At 51.1% G+C, this 20,124-nt stretch overlaps 1 long non-coding RNA gene across 5 annotated transcripts; it reads left to right on the top strand.

The window, feature by feature from the left end:
• Window positions 1–5,404: 5,404 nt before the first annotated feature.
• LOC109294556 lies at window positions 5,405–19,255 on the top strand. 5 transcript variants are annotated; one of them, XR_002096559.1, is made up of 4 exons: window positions 5,405–5,419; window positions 18,062–18,084; window positions 18,518–18,620; window positions 18,808–19,255. It is a non-coding gene; the product is annotated as an uncharacterized LOC109294556 (long non-coding RNA). The 5 variants fall into 5 exon arrangements; XR_002096558.1 differs by having other exon boundaries at window positions 18,062–18,099; XR_002096560.1 differs by lacking the exons at window positions 5,405–5,419; window positions 18,062–18,084 and adding exons at window positions 16,540–16,829; window positions 17,098–17,513.
• The last annotated feature ends 869 nt before the right edge of the window (window positions 19,256–20,124 follow it).

The following is a 20,124-nucleotide window of genomic DNA, read 5'->3' as shown; positions in this document are numbered from 1 at the left end:
ACATCCAAGCTGAGCCGCAGGTGCCAGTAGACACATAAGCTAACGCGGTCCCTTCTGGAGCTTTGCCTCCTGCCTGGCTCCATCAAAATGTGGCCCGAGGTAGTTGTCCTGGGAGCAAATGAGGCTGCCGGGGAGGGAACGGTACCGTGCAGCCGTGGCAGATGCGAGTCGGGCCCGTGGCCAGGAACTGCGTCCTTCTGAGGGGAGAGGACAGCGGGGAGGAAGAGCCTTATAAATCCTGCCAACTTGGAAGGGTGGCATATAGCGAATGCTGCAAACACTTTCCTGGCAGGAAAGCAGGCGCTTTGCTGGGTCTAGAACAAACAAGTCTAAGTGCATCGCCTCCCCCCTGCCATGCCTTCCCCTTCCAGCAGTCTGTGCAGCCCCCCGTTGTACCACTGCAACCCCCAATGAGATCCCTCCCACCCTGCCAAAGCCACCAGTCGGCACCCCAGCTTCTGCTGGCCAATGCCCCCCTCCAGGAGAGCGATGGAGGAGCTCCGAGATGGAGCCACCACCGTGGAAATCTATTAAATAAAATGTCAGCTCTTTGCTTTCACTCATTTTTAGACTATAGAAAAATAATACAGCAATTTTTTCTCTTGCAAAGATCTCAGGAGGCCCCCAACACAAGTCAGAATGGTTTTAAATGGACTCCTATTTGACATTATTGGGGAGGAGCTTGTGAATCGTATTTGTACACCTAACAGTGCTAGCATCTCACGGCATCCTGTTGCACCCCTAAAAAGATCTGAAGGCGCCTCCAGGCACTGTGACACCCTGGCTGAGAATCACTGCTCTAGGGGACTTACACAGCCCTTGAACGGCAGCATCTGAATATCTCCCCGCTCTTCTATGTACTTGCCTTTGAAAATGCCTGGGGAGGGAGGGCGGTGTGGTTATCACCATCCTGCAGGTGAGGAATGGAGAGGGAGACCGAAGGCCCAGCACCACTGAGCCTCAGCCTGGCCTCTTGCTCTGTCTCGCCCTGCATGGAAAAGCATTGTCATCTTAAAGCGGCACCATGTGCATGCCCTGGCACTCGTCTAGTCCTTGTATCTTCTGGTTCCCAGGCCTTGGCTCCGAAGGGCATTGTTTCTTAACGACCCTTGAGCGTTTGTGAAGAAATGGGGTTGAAGCTTTGTCCTGGCCATGTTGGTCCGGGAAATATCCGAGAGGCAAGAATTGCTTTGGTGGTCTCTTCTATTGGCTGAGCTGGGGGAGAGGTTGGGCACAAGCTGTCGGGCACAAAGTGCCCTTCTACAGGTGACTTTTCTTGAGACGGTCTTTTGTTCCTGCTTGTTTTCCGTGTGCACGCTTACGCACACGTGCACCCAACCACCCCCTTAAACAAAACCAACGCGTTCCCACAGCAGGCACATGGCCGTAGGTGCTGGATCAACCCATGAGAAGCACCGTTGGGAGCAGGTCCACCTCGCTGCATCATGCAGTTTGCAAACTGTCTTGCAGGTACCAATGTGGGCTGCGTGGCCTTGTTGTTGATTGTGACTCTAAGGCACCTCTTGTGAGCCTCTGGCTTTATCCTGATATCACTTAACTGTGCAATTAGTGTGTGTGTGTGTGTGTGTGTATGTGTGTGTGTGTGTGTGTGTGTGAAACCCATTATCAATGGGTTTCTAGGCATTGTGTTGGTAGGTGCTGGATCAGGCAATGTGAAGACGCTCCCTGCCCTGATTACAATCTTAGCAGGTGTGAGAGAAAGGGAGAGGGGGAGGAAGCGGCCTGGTCCATACACTGGGAACTGAGATGCCACCAACAAATTACCTGGATGCGACTTGATGATGCAGCTTGGTGTGGCAATGAAAATGCCTGGGACACATGACTTGTGAGACCAGGCTGCGGGAACTGGGTTTATTTAGTCTGCGGAAGAGAAGACTGAGGCGGGGGGTGGGATAAAGAGCAGCCTTCAGCTACCTGCAGGGTGTTTCCAAAGAGGATGGAGCTGGACTGATCTCGGTGGTGGCAGATGACAGGACAAGGAGCAATGGGCTCAAGTTGCAGCAAGGGAATTTGAGGTTGGATATTAGGAAAAACTTTCTCACTCAGAGGGTAGAAAAGCACTGGAACAGGTTGCCCAGGGAGGTTGTGGACTCTCCATCCTTGGAGGCTTTTAAGACCTGGGTAGACAAAGCCTTGGCTGGGCTGATCTAGTTGAGAATGGCCTTGCTTTGAGCAGGGGGTTGGACTAGACGTGACCTCCTGAGGTCCCTTCCACCCTCATTTTCTCTGATTCTGTGACGTGCCCATCGTCCCACAAGAAGCCCGTGCCAGAACCGAGAGCCGGACCCAGCCCCAGCACGGTACCTTTGCCGCAGGTCCCTCTTCCCCATCCCTCCTGGCTGCCACGAGCCAGTGCATGCCTGGAAAACCCTGGCACTCGCCTGTCTCCTCCCATCTCCTACTCCGTGTGTGGCTTCCTGGGTCCCCCCCAGTCTGTCTGCCTGACATTTTGGTAAAGCGACGTGCGATATGCTAATACGCTACTTCCACCTCCTCATCCATCACAGTGTAGACGTGCTTTATATTACATAACAGAACTGGATATTTCCATGCACATCCATCTCCTGAGCCGTGCAATATACAGCTCTGCCGAGATTACCTTAAAGGGACATTGTCAAGACCTCAAAGCCCCGCGTTTTAAACCTCCCTTTCAAACATGCATGGGATATTGCTGTGGTCAGCGTGCCTTGCTTTCCAGTGTAGAGCATACTGAGGTTAAGGAGGAAGAGAAGAGACAAGGTGATCGTTTGACCTCATTTAGTTCACTTGGAACGTAAGCCAAGATGTTTCATGTTAGCGGTGAGAGCACCGCAGCCGTGCGGGCTGTGCAGAGACAGAGGACGGGACCCTTACAAAACATCGAGTGACCTGCGGGCGGGCAGTATTATCCTCCTGAAGAGTAGACACTGGCTTCTTAACTGTGGGCACTAGCTTACACCTAAAGGGCTCAGCAGAATTAGACATCGGCTACCTGAAGTGATGGCCACTGCTGGGAATCGATATTTTGGTCTCTGACTTGGGCTGACTTGCATTCTCTAAGGCCCTGTGCTAAGTCGCGTGTTAATAAAACGATGATTAACTGGCATATAGACAACGTCTGTGAGCACTAAGGCGAAACAAACCACGTTCCTTAGCATATTTAAATGCAAAGGCTCAGGGGAGACCAAGACAAAACCCACCGTGCCAGGCTTTCTCAGGTGGGAGAATTCAAATCTTAACCCTGCCACAAACTTTGGGCGAGACTCTTAATGCCTGTGCTTCAGTCCCACGTGCATATAAATGAAACGCATACTTGCATACCTCCGGCAGCTCTTGGGAGACCCCGATCAGCGGTATTGCCTACACCTATACATTCAAAACCTTTGACTTATGATCAGCATCGTACCTGGACTCCTGGTGGCCCCGGGTGAATTTTTGGTATCAGGGCCCTCTTTGCCAGAGATAATGATAATAATGATAATCAGACAAAAAAAATTACCATTTTCAGGCCTCCTTTCTGTCTGGGCCCCAGGTGGCTGCCCAGTTCACCCATGCCTGGCTTAGGATTTTGTGGGGGCAACCTTTAAGAGTCTGGGGACGGGGGTGGAATATGCAGCTCTTTCTTTGCCTTCTGTTTTTTGAGCCATTAGGTCACACTTGGGTCATGTTCTCAAGCGGCTCTTTGCAACCATGAAGGCTGGAAACAGACTTCAAAAAATAAATAACTGAAAGCTGAGATTCTCATGGAATCAGCTGTCCGAGCGTTGGCCGTGGTGACGCACTGAAATTGTAGTGATAGGTGCCAGACGAGAAGATGGATGGCGTGGTATAAAAACCTAGCTGGGAATATGTTGGTACTGCAAAGGTCTTGATACTTTATAAAGTTACTAGTAACTGGGAAACTTGGCAGCTAATAGATGCTATGATCCATTTCTAGGAGGCTTAATTCTCTTGAAACCTATAGCCCGTACCCAGAGGGGGTCAGAACGTGATACTTTGAAGCATAAATAGTGACTCTGCTGAAGCCAGTGGAAGCTGTTTGCGGGCCGGGTGTTTTGCCTATCGAGCACTTTATAGAAACCTAAATGAGGTCTTTGGGCTTAAGAAGTGGTTTTGCAAAGCTCTATAGAAACAGCAGTGTGCGAGGGGCACGAGCTGGCCTCTGAAGGATGCCTCGGAGCAGGGGGCGTTGACACAGGAATATTTTTTAGATAAACAGGAAGAAATTAGTTTGGAGAAGGCTGAAAAGTGCTGTTGACAGGGATAACGTGGGGCTTCGCCAGCAAGGATTTTCAGATGCCAGTGAAAGGGGACAGGGCGTCCTAGCCTAGGGTCTGATCCTGCATCCTTTCATCAGGCTATTGCCTTACCGGGGGCTTCAGCCGGACCATCTGCCAGATGGGGCCTGCGCGAAGGATCAGCGCTCTGCAGTGGCAACCACAACACGTAACCTTGACTGCGTGAACCTGGAGGAAAGCGGAGACGGTTGTGTCGTGCTGGAGGATAGAGTCCATCCATTGTGGCGGCAAGCAGAGGCGTGCTGGATTCTCTTCAAGTGGGCTCCACTTCACACCCAGGAAGATTAAAAGCACATTAGCGAGGCATGCCGGCAGAGCAGGAGCACTGGGAGGGAGGGGGTGGAGGAGGCGGCGAGGGCTAAGTTCAAGGAGCTGCCGAGGGCAGGTAGGAAAGCAATCGCCTAAGCGCAAATGCAAGGGCAGATGAGGCATCTGCAAGCGCTCCGAGCAGCCCGTCGCCATCTCCTGCGCTGAAGCAGGCGGACGGGTACCGCAGCCCTGCTGCAAAATGGAGGGTGGGGAATGCAAGGGGCGGCGAGTGCCTGCCTGAAAGGTGGTTTCTGTACGTGCATCTTTGTGGGCAAGAGTGAACAAGCCCATGCAAGGCGAAGGAGAAAGGGATGGCAAGAGCCACTGCTGGGGTCCTTGCCTAACCGGGTGGTCTGCCCCCCTGCCTAGGTGGACCTTGCCCGGCTTTCATCCTCGGTATTTTCAGTGCAGCGGTAGCTTGGGATGATTGGCATCTCGGAGCATACGACTGGAAAGGAGCTCCAGGCCCCGGCTGCTGCAGGCACCACGTTGGACCGAAGCCAGTCCAGCTCCATCTCGGCAGTGGAGCCTTGGCCCGGCTGCGCCTGCCGGAGGTTGTTCCAGGATCTCCCTTTTCTGGAGGTCGGGAATCGTCTAACTTCCCACCAGAATGTATTCTCTGATGGTATACGAGCTGCTGGTTTTGTGCCTGCACGGTCCTTGTACCCTCGGATATATTTATAGGCAGCAATTGCATCTCTCCCTCGCAGCCTTATTATTATTTTGTTTTCCACCACGCTTTATAAGCCCAGGTTGCCTCGTTCAATAGGCTCTCCATTCCCTGATCCTCCTAGCAGTCCTCTCCTGCACCTGTTCCAGCTTGAATTCATCTTCCTCGAGCATGAGTCACCCGCAATAACACCCAGCAGTCCAGATGCCTCCTGTGATGCCACGGATGCTTCCATGTCTCCTGGAAATACTTCCCCTGATGTGTCCTAGGATCATGTTCCCCTTTTTCCCTAGCTACATCGTGCTGGCAGCTCTCAGCCAGCCACATACGCCCGGGTCTGTCTCCGTCATTTCCAACTGGCAAGGTTGTAGCTTGTGGCAGCAATTCTTGTGCAGCCCCAAGTACATGGCCCTGTCCCTTTGTACTCCTGAATTCCCCCCACTTTCTATCGCTGGGTCCTTGGGGTTGTCCAATGCATCCTGCCTGATATCCTGGTCCTCCTCAGTACAGACGATGCCTCCCAACTTCACTTTCCTCTACCATACTCCTACTTTTTAGGTGCCGAGATCCTATTAATCTTTTAATATTATTGAATATCAGATGTGAATATTAATAGGTTCATATTAATGTTAATATCTTGAATATCAGATGTGACTAGCACTATGCGAATATTAATGGATTCATATTAATGAAGCCCCAAAGCAATCTTTGAATGGCTCAGCTAGGAACCTCCCCCCCACCGAACAACCCCTTTTTTTAATCTTCGTTTAAGCCAGTTCCTTATCCACCTTGCAGATCTCAGACGAAGATTCATTTCTCCATATCAATTTCTGGTGGCACCACAGTCTGTCAAGCGTTTTCCAAACAGAAAAAGCAGCAAGATCCACATCCCCATGCCCTTGCGCAGTGTAATGCCTATAAAATAAGATGACCTGGGCGATGTAGTGTCCTCATCTGCAGCTGTGGCACAAGCCAAACCGTACTGAGCCATGAATCGCGATCGTGATAATAACTCTTCTGTATGGCTCTGCTTCCCAGAAAATCTGGAGTACTTTACACAAGAGGTTGGGAACACTTGGGGAAACCAAGGCATGGGACAGCGTTGTCACCTGCTGAAGATCAGTGAGCAGGCTAGCGACCATGCCAAGGACAGCCCCTGGGTCTGTGTGTAAGTCCATACTGCGGGAAGGGGAAACTTCAGCATGTTGCCCCCATTGACATCAGTGCTAGGAACAGAAGTACCACTGACCCTTCAGAGCAGACCTTGGTGTCTGCCATTGGGCCCTGACTTTCTCGGATCGCCTCGGTTCTCCATGTCCACCAGTGATGCTGCAGAGTCCTGAGCTCCTCTGAATGCTTTAAGCTTGGCCGTTGCAGCCAAACCCATTGCCTTCCTCTAAGCGCATCCCCTCACTAAGCACATCCTCTCCGCCGGGGCCCATTTGCCTTGGGGACATCCGCCGTGCTCTTCTGTTCCCGTGGAGGTCGTGGTTGTGATGGACACGTTTGACCTGGGCCTAAACCCTGAGTAGGACCCAAAAGGATCATTCGCATCTTGCTCAAAGTCCCTCCGAGATAAGTCGCAACCAATTGCAAACTCTTTCCAAAGCGGGGCTCTCGCCTGGTGCTGGTGCTTTGGGGATTGTGCCTGCTTTTGTCGGAGAGGAGGAAAGTTGTTGCTAAAGTCCTTGGCCACTCTCTTTCCATTGTGTGCTTTATAGCTGGGGCAAGGGCCGACAAGTCGGTCTACAAAAATCTCCTTGTATCTCTTTCTCTCTTTTATTCCCCACCCTCCAAGCAAATTTAATTAAAAGTCATTCAGATTCCTTTGAAAGAAAATGTCATCCGTCAACACAATTACATTTTAACTAACCAAAGCTGTTACAGTGCCTATATATATTGGAATCAGGCTGTCGTTATTAGTTCTAAGTAAGTAATTTATTCCCATTATTGTGTTCAAATTACAGGATATTACCCCCTGGGGAAATAATCCTGTTATTTGAAATGTAAAAAAGAATTTGCATGGACAACAATGGATTCCTAAATGAATCTAACAACACACATGATATCCAAGTGTAGCCTCACTCTCCAGGGGTGGGAAAATACTAAGTTTCCTTTTCAGTGTTTTTCCCCCTTTCCCAACAGAGGGAAATAAAAGGCATCAACTACATCTCTTGTAGGTATTTACGGGGGAAATTTTAAATAAACAGGCTGGAATGGGATCCCCGGAGGGGATCATGGGAAATTTTTTTTTTTAAATTTATTTTTCCCCCTTGATCTTTTCCACAAAGACTTGCAAGGGAAATAACCATTACAGCAGGGAAGGATGGGGAATTCAAACTCTTCCGAACCCTTTAGATCAAGATGCATCTGTCAGGTTTCAGCAGAGGCCTGCAATACTTTCTTTCCCGGGTAAAGGGCGGTAATGGTTTCTTTGCTGAAATGTTGTTCACTTGATCAAGATCTCCTTCAGAGAAGCCAAATAACAGCTTGTCTCTGAGACACCCAAACACAAGCAACTAATTTGGACCACCAAAAAAAAAAAAAAAAGGAAGGGGGGAGAGAAAAATCAGATACACTTGTAGCCTGATTACAACAGCCAGCTATGTGTGCAAAATCACAATGCGGCTCTATAATTAAACCTCTCCTTCCCCCTCCTGCCGAGGTTTTTCCTCTAACAGGCATGGTACAAAAACAGTTGTTATGACATCAAATTCCAGCTCGCTACAAGAGGGGACTGTGTGTCTGTCACTGCTCTCCTCGTCTTGAAAGAAATAATAATTAAAAGACAAATGCTGGTGTCTGAAGAGCTTTGCCAAGCCGGGAGCAGGCTCCTGGCACCGTAATCCTGCTCTCCCCTCCGTGCTAATCGCCCCCCCCACTCCAAGCCTAGTCCATGGAGGCGAGTGGTCCGCAAGGGTTGATGAGAGATGTTGGACGGGGTGAGACCTGAGGTCCTCCTAGTCCGGGGTTGGAGATGCTGGCTGGAGAGGGCCTGAGCGGCTACAGGTCTGTGGTGCTTTCCCTTGTCTGGGCACATCTCTGAGCAGTCTCGCCGGGTGGCATCCAGCGGCTCCTTGGATGCCTTCAAGGAGCAGCGGGCGCTGGCGGATCTGCTCCACGTCCTCCCTTGGCCCCCTGGTTTTTAACCTGCACCCTGCACGCCTGTTTCTGGCTTGGCAAGGAATTGCCTCTGCACCTGGTGGCTTCCTCCCCCGTCCACGGCGGGGGCTTGTCGATCCTGATGGGACTGTGCCCGCTAGCTCTGCACAGCAGACAGGCCTGTCTCCTACAGGAGCTAGGGGAGGGGGTGAGACACCCCAGCCCCAGCTTATCTGGCCCCTGAATGGAAAGCACCTCCCAGCCACCTCCGAGCCAGAGACCAGCTTTTGCAGAGTGAGGTTTCAGTGCGTCCCTTCCACTCCTTACAACAACTCCTGTCCTCCCCATGTTGCGAGCACCTTCCTCCTTTGTCCTGAGTGTGCTGGATGGGCAAAGCAGAGGGCTCGGGTCCAGTTTTCTTTTCAAACCCCGCTATGCAGAGAGCCAAGATATTTACAGCTAGGCTAGGGGCTCAGGGCACGAGCCTGTTTGCTTGAATGACACGAGGCGATGGCTTTTCCATTCATAATGAGGACAGGAATTTAAAAAACTAAATAAGGGAACAAGCGTTGCAATGAATTGGATGGGGACTTTGGCTCCGACTTTGTTCTTTGTAGGAAAATGTATATGCCCGAGATAAAAGGAGGGCGAGGGGGAAGGAGGAGGGATCCAGGCACTAGGACTCCTCTGTAGCTATCAGATTGTTCTCTCGGAGTTTGCGCGTGGATCTTGAGAGCACGCAGAAGAGGATTGCGGAGATGAAAACAGAGAGGGAGTTGTTTCAAAGAATTAGCCATGGGAAATGCTTTATTCTGGTTCTTCTCCAGCATAAAAGGACATGGAGAATAATAAAAGGCTAAAAGAGGAGGGGGGGGAACAGAGCGACCTTCCAAGACAATGAAATGGGTTTGTAACTTCTTTCTTTTCCTTCTCCAGCCTTTTAATGCAGAATGCTTTGGAGAGCCGGCATGGATAGTTGCAAGAGGAACTTTAGTGTATGTGGTTGTGAGACAGAGAGAGAGAATATCCTTGAACAATCAGAAGAGCTAGAGGTTTAGCAGGTCCTGGTAGCAGCCAAGGGATTTCTCTAGCTCCCTGGCTCTGACTCTCACCCTTTTCATGTGGTCCTCTCCTTCCATCCAGAGACCTAGATCGACAGATGACTAGCACGAATTGCCCAGCACCGTGCACCAAGACGGGCATCTCCACATCCTCTTAAGCCATGCCATTAAGGCAATGGCTTTATTTAATAACTGCTCTTACGGTATAACCAGCATCGCTGCCTTCTTTGTCCGGACACTGACAAAGCAAATAGTTTTGCTGAAGTGAAAAAAAGACCATTCACCAGGGCTAACAAATGAGCTGGGCCTTGCAAGAAAAGGGGTGGTGGGGGAAGAAAGCGTTGTCAAAGGAAAGTGATGCTGGAACGGCGGAGAATAGAGCCTGAAGGAGGTGGATGGCGCGTCTTGGTTGTTTATACAACCTCGGTGACAATTAGCATCGTTGAGCAGGCCAAGGCTCCCAGCGCAGCTCCAAGATGGAAAGAAGAGGAAGCGTGGAAGTGAAAAGCAGTCCTCAGCGTGAAGTGGGGCTGGGTGAGAAGCTTTCCTCACTGCGCATGTGGGAGCGTGTTGGCCCCTTGCAAGGTGCTTCCCAAGCATAGATGTGCCAGGTGGATTCGATGGCCTGCGTTGGAATATGGTTGCCTGTGTACGCACGTCCAGATGGACAAGTGAGTGGCGAACCCCCACCTGCAGTGACTGCAGTCTCCCCGGCTGTCCCCGGGAGTGCTTTTGTTTCTGGGTAGATGCCATTCATCATCAGCTCAGCTTGGAAGATCTGAACCCCGGGTCCCTGGTGTCACCCCTCTATTGCCAGGGGGGACAAAAGGATCTTGGGGCTCCTCACAAGGGCTGAATCTTTTGGATTACTCTGGACAGCCATGGACACGCTGACTGGGTGTTCACACTCGGCGCACCCCCAAAATGCCAGGATTGAGCCCTGTTGGAGGGAGTGCGTGGCGTACGGTATTTTATAGTAGGGGGCCTCTGGATGTGAGTTCAGTAGAGGCTGGTACGCAGCTCTGTAAACCACGCAGTAGGGGACTACCGGCTCCTTTCGCCTCCTCCCATACCCATTACCCAGCTCTGAAGACCACACAGCCCAGACTGTCCCCAGCCTCACACAGTGAGGGGCAGGACAGCCCCCGTGATGGGAGCTGACCGGGGGGATGTTTGGCAGGCACCGAAAGCAGAGCAGATCTGTTTTGAAACCACACACTCAGATGGGAGCTATCAGCAGAGGAACAGGAAAAGGATCTCTATAAAATATGAGGCACGGGACTTTAGTGTTTAAGGGACATTCTTGGACCGGAGCAGGCCCTAAATCCTGGCTGAGCGCACACGGATGGAAATCCAGCGCAGGGCAGGCAAGAAAAAAAACCCCCTTGCAAAGCGTCCAACTCCTGCGTTCAATTACTGAACCACGCCACCACGCCACCCACCCGACACACCGGCCTGGTGAGCTCTTAATGGCTGTGCCTGTTTCCAGCCTGGTCAACTATGGCCCAGGTGGCACGGCCAATGCTCCTCACATGGTTTCCACGCCCGGGCAGCACGCTTGCTGTGACCAGCAGCACCGGTTTCCTTGAAGGCAGAGTTTTCTGTGCAGTCTCTTGTTCCTTTCCTTCGGCAGCTTCAGAATTAGATCCCCCCCACACTTTGTGATTCCCACTCGTTTGGCCTAACGAGGCTGGAATCTGCAAGGGAGGAGATACAATGGCACACACTGGACACCCAAATGGAGAAATCCGAGTTGACGTGCAGAGTAGCCGCAACTAGCACATGATTTATTGATTACACCTTGCTCTGACAGCCCCGCCACTAGCGCGCGCGCGCGCGCGCGCGTGTGTGTCTACGTGCATGCATGCAGGCTTTTAAATACACAAAGCAGAGAATGGGGAAAAAAATCATGACCCTTCTGAGCAAAGCACGAGAGGTTTTGTCGTTGTGGCAATGACTTACCTGTTCAGAGCTGGAGGGACTTGAGAATAACGCTTTGTGCTTCTGTGGGTCTTTCACACGGAGATTTTAAAGATTTGCAAATCTGCTTTCATCTCGGTAATCCTCCCCCCCATGCCTCGCAGGAAGGAGGCAGCATTCTGCCTCTTTTTAAGATGGGGAAACTGAGGCATGATGCACTGTTTTTGCAAGCGTGTACCAGAAAGAGCAGTGTGGGTTACCTGTGTTGCAATCCAGTGCATCTGCCTGTTTGATCTCCCCACCCAAGGGTACGTGCCTTAGCGCCCAACGGTATATGCCTTAGTGAAGGCCATGCAGAGGCTTAGTGGCGGAGCTGAGGCTAATAAGGAGAAGTCTGGACTTGCTGTCTCCTGCTCTAACCAGTGAACGCCAGTGCTGTGACTGCCCATCAGTCCTTCCCTGAGCAGGGCTTATATCATTTTGGTGCTGCAAATATGGATGTAACAGTCTGCTCTGCCCAGGCTCTTCAAGTCCTAGTTGGGACAGCATCTTTGCAGTGCTGCAATGCCTGGATTGGGACTCTCGGCCTTCCTGGGTTCCTCTGTGCCCCAAAGGGGTTGAAACTTGTGAAAAACATTTAGTCTGCACCAAAGAGCTGATCAAGTCGGGTCACCTACTCCCCAGGCTGCTTTCTTTATGGCTGTATAGGAGCAATTCCCCAGGGTTTTCTGTATTAACCCTTTCTCTTGGGCTGTAGTCCCCCACTTCTCCATGGTTGCCTGATCTGAAGGCCTTGACATTGCAGGGCGGGAAAGGGGTGGAGGCAAGAGCCTGGGATCTGAAGGTGTTTGTGGTTAAAGGGACAAAAATGCAAATGCCTCAAACTTGCTCATCAGGCTTCTGAGATTTTTCAGGTAAACAGGCCTGTATTTACTTTCACAAGCTTTCCTCGGAGCTGTTTATTTGGAGCACGGCTATCTTTAATTTGGCGTAAAAAATGCGCAGGCTGGAATTTAACCTTGGGCAGGAACTCTGTGCGTGTGTGTGTGTGTGCGTGGAGGCGCGCATTTTTTTAGGAAATTGTCTTTGTCAGGGTGATATTGCAAATCTGGATTTTCCAGTTCCTAGAGGCTTCTGCTTGTTTAAATTAGTAGCAGATAGAGGAGGTGAACTGAAAGAAGGGCAGAGCAAAGACACGGACTCCTGCAGCTAACCTCAAAACTTCTTTCTGGGTGTCTCCTGCTGAGTAAATACTGTAAGATCTCCCAGGCGCAGCTCTTAATATCTCCTGTAACATGCCCTGCTCACCCACCTCTTCATCAGAACGGCAAGAGCAGTTGTGAATATTTTTCCATTTTAAAATTGGTTTTGTATGCATATTAAAATACCTGCAGCTGTTGTGAGCTGGGGTAGAAAGAAAAATCTTTGAAAGCCAGCTAGATATATAAAATCTTTATATAGCGCTCACTCTGTCTCGCATACACATCCAAGAATATATTCTTGACTTAACTGACAGGCAGTTCAGGAGAAGAAAAATCCAATTCACTGCGGTGACATAAAACTCTTGTCATTCAGTGGCAAGAATTCCCATTTGACTGGACATATAATTGTTTTAAACTTTCATATTCAAGGCTATAATAACCTTGAGTTCTACTGGGACTGAGATTTTGGGTAGGGCTGGGTTGCTTTTTTTTTTTAAAAACATTTCTCTGTTAAATGAAAGTGGATTTTATTCCTGCTGAAAGGTGTCGTTGCATTTTCCTAGCATAAGACCAGATTTAAGAACGGGAGGCGATGTCGGTATCCCAAGACTTCAAGCAGTAATTACAGTTTGGGAATTTAGTTGCATGATATTTTTCTTTACGTCTTGGGGGGCCGGGGGACGTTGTTTGCTGGGATGAAAACCTTATTGGTTGAAAAATAAAAACTGCCTGGCCATAGCCAGGGAAAGAAACTTATTCTTGTCCTTCTCGAGAGAGAATAGCACTGTGTACAGAGCACTATGTTGTTTCAGAAGATGATGTCAGTCTGAGCTGAGTCCAAATGTTTAACAGGAATTGCATACTCTAACTTTAGCAACATATCTTCAAAAGCATCGGATCAGACATCCACAGAATAGATCAGGAAAGACATGGATCTGTCTGGGCGAGGGTTTTTACACTGGATCTCCAGTGTTCCCGTAATTAGTATTATACCGTTTTTTTTCCCCAAGTGCTACTGCTCCAGCATACAGCCGAATGACAGAAAGCTGATCTTTGGTTTCTTGGGCAGGGATTATGGCTTCTGCAGCTTTCGGTAAAAAAACACCAGCAGTAGCTGCCCATGTAAGTGCATTTAATTCTCTTCCCTATGTAAACACGGGGATCCGTAAAGGAGATCTTGACTGGTGAGCTCACACTTGACCTTTTTTTCACCAACGAGGAGAGTGCATGGCAGAAAATCCCTCCCTTGGTGCTGATCAACTGGTGAGTTCTCCAGACCCGGGAGGCAACGACTGAGGGTCTCTTGCATATTGAGTGATATTTAAAATAAACCTGGGATTCTTACCTAGATCATCTGTTAAAATGTTAATCTGCTTCAATCCTATTCCTGTAAAACTTCTCCCGTAGTCAGTGAGCGCAGGCACATTGCAGGAAAAGCCCAATTGGGGAATATTTTTTCGAAGCACACTGTTATTTTTTTGTGTTGATCATCAAATCTGATTTACAGCCAGCTTTGTCAGTGCCACCAGTGATGTGGGGGGAAGAAGCTGGGACTGCTAGAGCTGAGCCCTAACCCAGCATTTTGATGAGAGAGTGGATTTTTGTGTTTTGCTCTCAAGAGCAGCTATGCACCTCTGAATCCAGCCAGCAGCTTTTCATAAACCGGACCTTGAGCTGACACTGGTGCTGCAGCCTGCCCTGGATCAGGTGGCTTTATCAAGGCATCCTTGTACCTTGAACTTAGAATTAAGAGTCTAGAGGGAATTTTAGCTATAACCCCAGCCTCTCTCAGCTGATCCCTTCCCCTTTGCCTTATTGATCTGTTTTGGCCAGAGATGCTCAATAAAAAGGCACCTAATCTCACTGCTGGATGTGGTTCCCACTCCAGCAACAGCAGGGTTGTTGTTTGTTTTTTTTTCCCTTTGCCTTTTTTTTTTTTAAATCTTTTAAAAATGTTCCTCATGCTTTTAATTGCCTTTGAAAGCATGTGTGGGTTTTTTTTCTAGCCTGCACTCTCTCTGTTTGTGCTCATCATCAGCTTTTCCTTTTAATATACACAGTGTTCATCCTGGCAGAACTCAGTGGGGCCAAGGGGCCGAGGTGCTGGATTTAATCAGCCGGTATTTATAGAGAAAACGCGCCTTTTGTCATTAATCTTATTCCAGCAGGAATTCTCCCCCCCCGCCCCAGTGAAAACACATGAGCCTGGCAGATTTCCACCGCGACTCGTGTAAAGACCCAAACCTGGCATTCCTCACGCCCCGAAACGTTGCTGTAAATTCTTCCCCGCTGTCAACAGGCTGTTGAGCAGGTTCGTTATAAGTTAGGGAGCAGATGCTAATCAGCATGAATGTGTGTGTGTTGGGGCATAGGGGTGTGGGGCCTGACCTGGGCTGAAGTATTTGGCCTTTACCCTCCTTTTCGGGGGGGGGGATGCTACCACCAGGACTCCTGTAGACAATCAGCAGTAGGGACACGTCTCCCCCACTGCATGCCTTTGCCATCCCCTTTTTTCCCCCTCAACTCATGCAGCTCTGCAAATCTGCAATTGCTTCCCCTTACAGGGGCCATGCTTTAGTTGAAAGAGGCTCTAGGTTTTAACTCCAGATTGAGGTCACATAATGGTGGTGGGGGGATATAGCCAGCTTCTCCCCCCCCTCCCCATGGCTACAAGGTGAGACACATCCTGACCCGGCATCTGCCCTTGCTGGAAGCTGCACCTCTCCCACTTCCAGCAGCGGGAACAGCTAGGGTGGCCAGTGTGTCCCAGGACTGTGTTTTCCTCCTCTGCCATTGTTTCTAAACTCTCATTCAAGTGTTGCTGTAGGGGAGCTAAAAAGAGGATCTCACAGCCATCCTCTCGAGGACGGGGCCCAGGTAGCCAGAACCTGGGTCCCGCTCTGTGCCCTGAACGCAGCCTGTAGCGTGGCGCCTGCTTTTCTATATAAAGTCCCTGACTCTACACTTTAAATATACCCCGGCAGTTCCAAACCTGAAAACCTGTAGTAAGCACGTTAAAAATGCACAGTGAAATGCACGCACAGCACCCAGCACTTCTGGAAATGTGGCTGTAGTGCCTTTTTTTTTTTTGAAACAGAAAGGCTTATTGCAAAAAAAAAAAAAAAGGGAGAAAACAAATAATCCTACAGCAGATGCCCGGGGGCTGCAGATACAGCATGTTCTATTCCAAGCCAAAAAAAAAAAGAGAGTAAATCTCAAAGTCCCAGTAACAGTGATGGGGAAGGGGGGACAGCAGCGGTGGGCAGAAGGGAAAGAGAGGGGACTTGTTCTGCCATTACCCACCAGGTCATGGGGTTAGCATCATCCACCAGCTGTACCCCAGAAGCCAGCTCCCGGGAGGGGCAATGGGAAGGTTTTGCCATGGGGCTGATGCTTTACATTTCAGGCTTCCCCAAAATGAATGACCCCCACCCAAAGGCCGCTGCCCCAGCCTGGATGCCACGTGCGCACCTGCCAGCGTCCTGACCTGGGACAGACAAGTGCCACCCCAGCAGGACTTTCTACTTGCGAGCAGTAGTCCTGCATCCCCTGAGCCGAGTGTGCGCTCTTAGCCCACCTGGCTTGCTTGGCAAAGTGATGGAGGGGCTGGGGGAAGGCGCTTGAGTCCTGCTAGCACCCGCAGCCCCAGGAGGGGGACAGGTGTAGGGTGATGCGAGTTGGGGGGGGTGCAGGGACATTGGGGGGCTGCAGGAATTGCCCCCCAGTGCTGGGCCTGGGGAGAAGTGGCAGGGGTTGTTATTTGTGCAACCCCTGCAGGTATCTTTGCTCCTGGGCTCAGACCTGCCACATATCCTCTGATCTCCTGCCAGGGTCCTGGGCTAGACTCCCATCTCAGGGGGAGGAGGTGGCGTGGGAGCCCTCCAGCCCAGGCAGGATGCACGGGTGGGCAGCAGAGGAGCATCCTGTGCTTTCCCTGGCTGGCTGCGAGTGTTTGCTGTTCCCAACAGCCGGGACCCCGGCTCAGCTTGGGGTTGCTCCTAGGGGTACGGGACCGCCGAGCGCTTCCACCAATTGGTCGCATGGGGTACAACTGGGGGAGGGGGTACTCCTATTCCAGGGCTCACCAAACTGCCCCTCGCTGCAGAGCACCTCCACAGAGGAGAGACCGCAGCCATCCTTCTGGGACAGGAGGCAAAGCAACAGTCATCCTTCACCTTTCTGGGGGGACCATCCTGATGCAGGAGCCCAGTCTCAAGGAGGGCGATTCTGGGCAAAGAAAGCCTGAAACCATCACCCTGCCACTCAGGTTCAAATCCTCCACCTCTTAGCAGGAAAACAAGGGGGGAAAGGCTTTGATCTGCCAGATGAAAGCTTTATTTAAAGGAAAAAAAGCAGCAGCAGCTGAGTGGGGTAGTTACAGCCCTTTCATACACTGGAAGGGGTGAGGGGCTGTGGTGGCTACTTTCAAAGACCCCTTCTGTTTATTAAATGTTAGAACCAAGGGGGGGGGGGAGAAAAAACCTGGAATAAATAGGGTTTTTTTTTTATATATTTTTTTTTAACCATTCCCAAAGAAAAGAGGAAGAAAAGTTTCTGGAGAGCCGGCCCGGCCTGGCAACCCTCTTCCAGGCAGTCGGGAGAGCTAGAGGGACCCATGCCTTTCCCAGGAAACAAGCCCCTATTGTGCAGCAGCATGTGTGAGAGGGAACACGCCAGACCTGCACTGAGACACGGGACACGCGAGCTTCCCCCCACCTCTCGCTGGAGTACAAAGCACAGCCTTAAACCCGAGCCTGCTCCCACCATTTGTGTTTACCCCTGGGAGAAAAAGAGTGGTTTTCTTTGCTAGGAATTTTTCCCTTTCAAAAAAAGTGGGGGTGGTGATTGAACCAGCTCAGCACCGTGGCTCAGGATCTGGAGAGAGGAAAGGAAGACAAAAGAGATGCCTCTGAAGGCGAGCGGCTCGGGCTTTTTATGGGCGAGCTTCAAGGTTGGAGTGTCCTTTGATAAGGCGAAGTATTTTGGCAACCCAGCTGGGAATAATGGTGTGTTTATGATACAGTGCATCTCAAAGCGGCCCGAGATTTGCACTGGAGAGAGCGAGCAAACAATGGCAAGACAAAAGAAAGTCTTAATCTAATTAACGCCGCCTAAAACAATGCAAGGGGGGAGAAACCCCCTGAACGGGTGCAGTTCCGTTCCTTTTGCAAAAGCAAGCGCAGCTCGGCGCGAGCCCGGGGCACTGACCAGGCCAGCACGGAGCCGGCGGCCCCGGGCTGCACGCCTCGATCAACTAGGGATTATTATCCTGCCCCCCCCAAGCAGCCAAAAAAGGGCAGAGAAAATGGCTCCTGAATCCCAGATCCGCCTGTTTACAGATCTGGGCAGGGAAAGAGGCAGAGACCTCCCCCCTCCTCCAATGCTGAAGCCGAGCAAGGTTTGCACAAAAATAAATAAATAAAAAACGAATAAAAGCCGGGGGGGGGGGGAGAAAAGCAAGCCCCACTTGCAGGAGAGGGACCCACCCTTTCTGTGCAGCTGAGAAGCAGCTTTCTGCCGACGTAACTTTCTTTAACGTGATTAATTGCTCTGCTAACCTGGCAGGCGGCTGATTGCCCGCCAGCTTTCCGATAGCTAGATATATTTATTTATTTGCGGGGAGGGGGCAGGGGGAAGGAGGGAGAGGGAAAAGTTTTGCAGGCAAAGGACAATACTGCTCTTTCTCCGAAATGTTTTCATCCCCACCCTCCAAGATGGCTCCCAGCTGCTGTTTATCAACCCGCAATGGAAAAAAAAAAATCCTTAATTCAATCCAGGGTTTTGCTATCGGTGGCAAAGATCAAGGCAATTAAATATTTGCTACAAACGCAGCTCGCCGTTCAGAGCTGCAGCGCATACAGAGATGCCTGTTATGCCGATATTACACTGCGGGTTTATAGGCGTGATCTCCCTCTATATGCACACTTCCTTTTTTATTTTTTAAATTTTGCAAAGAGAGAAGAAAACGCGGAGCCTCCCGCCCGAGTGTTTGCAGCGGAAAGCAGCCAGGATGGTGAGCTTGGCTCTGCCCCCCCCCCATAGCAACACCCCCCTCTAGGTAACCATTTGATTACATAAAAAAAATGCTCTTAAAATAGCTTCTCCTTGCATTGAGAGCTGACCCAGTAAATCTTGCTTTAAGTCTCTTTTTGGGGGGGGGAGGAGAGGTTGGGGCGACTGACAAAGGGAGGAGGAAGGGGGGGAAGATTGATCAACAGAGAAATTGCAGCTTTAATGAAATGCAGATTCCCTTCTCAACTGATGAGAAACACTTGAAAAATGCAAGCGCCATTGGCAAACGAAGGACAACCCGGCAGAATTTTTATTAGCAACGAAATGATGTATGGCATACATACCCGCCGCCACCATGACAGCTCCCGCAGGATCCGCGCCCGACCCCGGGCAGCATGGAGCACCCGGGCTTTTACAGCCGCATCCCTGCCATGAAGCCCGTGTTATGTACAGACAGACAGACATCGCTTATATCTATTTCTAGACATGTTTTTTGGGTTGTTTTCCACGGGAGAAGGAGCCTGGCGCAGCAGGGCAGCCGCCGGGCCCGGGCTCTCCTCTCCGGGCCGCTTCTTTAGCTGCAGGGTTTGGTGGTGGTTTTTAAGGAAAGTGCGTTTAAAAACTGGCGGCGTTTGGAGGGCTTGTTGGGGGGTTTTTTCCTCCTTTAAAAAAAAAAAAAAAGCAGCAAAAAAAGCAAAAGGCAGAGAGGGAGAAGCCGAGCCGAGCAGCTGTCAGTCATTGCTGCTCCAATGATCACGCAACCCCTCTCCGCGGTCTCTTCGGCAGCCGCGGGCTCCGCTCCCCTCCCGGGCCTCGCCTGGGCTCCGTCCAGCGCCGAGCCGCCCCGGCGAAGTTCCCGTCCGGGCATATTTGGAGCGGATCTTCCTTGCTTTCACACTCAGACATTGCCCCGGTTCCTGCCTATTTTAGGTGACTTCCCCCTCCCCCCTTCCAGGAGAGGGGGGCCTGGAAACGGCTCGGAGGGTTTGGCTGCGGGCAACTTGAAACGGCCCTGCCGGCCTGGGTCCCCCCCATTTATACCGGGATTAAATTAGACTCCCCTCCCCCCTGCATTTATTCGTTTATTTAGACAACCCAAATTGGGGGGGGGGTGTATGCGCGCGCGCGTTTTTAAACGGGTGAGGATATTTTAGCGGGGGGAGGGAGCTATAAACACGGAACAACTCGTGTGTAAAAGTGCGTATGTATACAAGTGCATGTGTGTGTGTCCAAAATATGTGCATCTGTCGACGTGTGAGTATAAAAATACGTGTGCGCGCATCTGTTCAGGCGCCCGTGTGTGTACTTGTACCATCCTCGCACCCTTCTGCAGCGACGTCTGGGAAGATGCAGCGAGACGCTTGGGCGTGCGCGTGCCGGGGCCCGGGCGGGCAGCTCCGGTCCCGGCCTGTGGGTGCGAGCCCCCGGCCGCGCCGACCCGGGCAAGACAGCCCCGCGGAGGCCGGAGACGACAACAAAGCTGGTCCGGATTGCCCTGGCCGAGCCGCGGGGAAGGGCCCGGCCTGGGTCGGTGGGCGGCCGGGGTCTCG

Source organism: Gavialis gangeticus, unplaced genomic scaffold (assembly GCF_001723915.1).
Source record: "Gavialis gangeticus isolate Ggan-Ray unplaced genomic scaffold, GavGan_comp1, whole genome shotgun sequence".
Classification (NCBI taxonomy): domain Eukaryota; kingdom Metazoa; phylum Chordata; order Crocodylia; family Gavialidae; genus Gavialis; species Gavialis gangeticus.
The sequence above is the reverse complement of the archived record's forward strand: the minus strand, read 5'-3'. Positions and strand labels throughout refer to the sequence as shown.